Source organism: Macaca thibetana, chromosome 14 (genome assembly GCF_024542745.1).
Source record: "Macaca thibetana thibetana isolate TM-01 chromosome 14, ASM2454274v1, whole genome shotgun sequence".
In the NCBI taxonomy this organism is placed as follows: Eukaryota; Metazoa; Chordata; class Mammalia; order Primates; family Cercopithecidae; genus Macaca; species Macaca thibetana.
The window spans coordinates 83,451,129-83,454,304 of record NC_065591.1 but is presented as its reverse complement, the minus strand read 5'-3'; positions in this window follow the sequence as shown (position 1 = coordinate 83,454,304).

Below are 3,176 nucleotides of genomic sequence, written 5' to 3'. Positions count from 1 at the left end.
TCTAAAATCAACAGCAGAGAGAGGGCAATGGACCAAAATACTCATAACTTCTTAGATTATGTTTTTATTCTTCCATGGTAGCTTTGGTAATTCACTGAGACTTCAGTGATGGAGTATAATAAGTAAATAAATGTTCATTTTTTACCTGAAGTTAAAAACAGCAAAATAATAATAATAATAATAATAATAATAATAATAATTGACTGGGCGCAGTGGCTCATGCCTGTAATCCCAGCAATTTTGGAGTCCGTGGCAGGCGGATCACGGGGTCAGGAGTTTGAGACCAGCCTGGCCAATATAGTGAAACCCTGTCTCTACTAAAAATACAAAAAATTAGCCATGCATGGTGTTGCACGCTTGTAGTCTCAGCCGCTCGGGAGGCTGAGGCAGAAGAATCGCTTGAACCCCGGAGGTGGAGGCTGCAGTGATCCAGATCATGCCACTATACTTCAATTCTGGGCAGCAGAATCAGACTCCATCTCATAAATAAATAAATAAATAAATAAATAAATAAATAAATAGCTGGGCGCAGTGGCTCACACCTGTAATCCCAGAACCTTGGGAGGCTGAGGCAGGTGGTCAGGAGATCGAGATCATCCTGGCTAAAAGGGTGAAACCCAGTCTCTATTAAAAAATACAAAAAATTTGCTGGGCGTGATGGCAGGCACCTGTATTCCCAGCTACTCCAGAGGCTGAGGCAGGAGAATGGCATGAACCCGGGAGGCGGAGCTTGCAGTGAGCCGAGATCATGCCACTGCACTCCAGCCTGGGAGACAGAGCGAGACCCCGTCTCAAAATAAATAAATAAAAATAAAATAAAATAAACACATAAATAAATAAATAGAACTTTGATTTTTCCAGTTTATTATTTGATCTGAAAAGAACTAAATAGCACTGAAAGTGAATGATAGTTACAAAATTGACAATAACAATTGTTATTACTCACTTTACCCTGCAACTCATTCCTTTTATGTTTCTTTTATTTCTGATTCTTATTTACTTAAGTCATTAAGGATATTTTAAAGAATAAAATTCTCAATATTTAAGGCAAACATTGTTGGCATCTGATAGGATGCAGTGTTGGGTTAGCAAATATTTTAATTGCTTTTCTCATATTAAGTAAAGTGGACGTTTGTTTCCAATAATAATGATCAGTTACTTCTACAGTTTATTTTATGGGACAAGGAGAATATGTGTGGCTTAGTGCTAAGCTCTCCATATAATCAGAGAATGTAGATCTCTGTGTAAAGAAGTAGATTCTCTAAGTTCACTGTGCCAATGCTCTCCTCAATATACCATAGACTTCTTGTTTCTGTGCATTGCCCTACTTATTTTCTTAATTTTAAATGCCCCTCTTTCTGGGGGGGGGGTCAGTTGAAATTTATTTAAACCATCAATTATGCAAATGATTTGTCTGGGGAAAGGAATAATAAAATGTCTGAGAGATCTAAGGTAATCCAGTTATTAAAAAAGAGAAATAATTCAAATGGTTAGAAATCAAAGGAGAAAATAAAGTTAACTATGGAAAATCCTAGGAATTAACAGCAGGACTTAATTACATAAGCACATGGTCAGTTTACATGCCATGGTCATAGTGGCAACATTAATACTGTACATACATTCCAAATTCTATATCCCCAGCAAACTCTACACATGCACACATAGATACAATAGTTGGAAATATAAGGATAGAGTAAGTATTTATTCTACTATAATGATTACAGAATGAATTGTAGAACGTAATCAGTTAAGGTAGGAAGTGAGGGTATGAGTGGTGGGAGCATTAGGGAAAGTGGCTGGAAAGGGGATAACTGATAAGTAGCTTTTAGAGTTTGTACAATATTAATGTGAATAGCGGCCAAGTTGGAGTACAGGGAAAGTTTTTCAGCTAAGGTAGTTAAGAAAATGAGAGCTAGGGAAGAGAAAAATAAATATTAAATTTCGAGCTTATAGAATCCAGGTTCTGGTCATCAGCAATATTTTTTAGAAATGTTCAAGTTTAAGTTTGACCCTGTAATTTTTCTTTTTAGAAAAAGTTTTAGTTGCTGCTAAGCTCCCCCATCTACCCAATTTTAATTTTCAATAGCTTCTCCTAGTCTAGGATTTGTGATCTAATGATTTTTTATTGCTTTCTATAATTTCTTACATTTGTGCTTTTTAAAATTATTTGGTTGTGCTGTAAATTATTTTTAATAGAAGACCATTATTTATTTTTGGAATTAGCCAGATAATATGCTAATAATCAGCAAAAAATAAACATTTTTAGAAAATACTGTGCTGAAAAATAATTATTAACAGGCAGTAATTTTTTTCCAATGCATAGTAACAATAGTAGTCTTTGGATTTTGGTGGCAGAATTTGTGAATTAATAATATTGCGGTTATCAGAGTCTTGTAAAAAATCAATGATGGACTGAAAACTTACTCTACTATGCTATTTTATGCCAATAAACTGTGTTTTACTTGCCTTCTCTTTGTCTTCTGGCAATATTTTCAAGATATCACACTTAGAAAAGTCAACAAAGCCAAATTTATTTTTCATTTGAGTCCCTACCAGAATTCTCAAAATGACAGATTTTTTTTATTACCTACTAACATTGCTCCTTGCTTCTCATATATTTTGTTCCAGTTTCCTTTATGTCCTAATGTATTTATCTTCTCTCTTTTCTATAGTTATGTCCCCAGGATTCTGGGCATCCAATCTTGTCTCCTATCTAGACTTTATTGTCTTACTTATGCTTTTATCTAACTTTAATGGTCAAGTCTCTGCTTTAAGGAGAAGTTACTTTCCTCACCTGTTTATACTTTGACCTTTGGTAAGTCCACTCAAGAATCACCTTCTGTTATATGTCTTGGCAAAACTTTTTATTTATCTTTTATATTACTTTGGTTCTTAGAAAATCTTACTTCTATTGGGGGAGGGGAGGGATAGCATTAGGAGATATACCTAATGTAAATAACGAGTTAATGGGTACAGCACACCAACATGGCACATATATACATATGTAACAAAGCTGCACGTTGTGCACATGTACCCTAGAACTTAAAGTATAATTAAAAAAAAAAAACTTACTCCTAGTCCTTGACTATCTCATTTCCTTCTTTAACTAGTCAATTGATAACCATTATCAATGTTAGTGAAAGATTCATTTAATATCCTCCATAGCATCTGCCAGT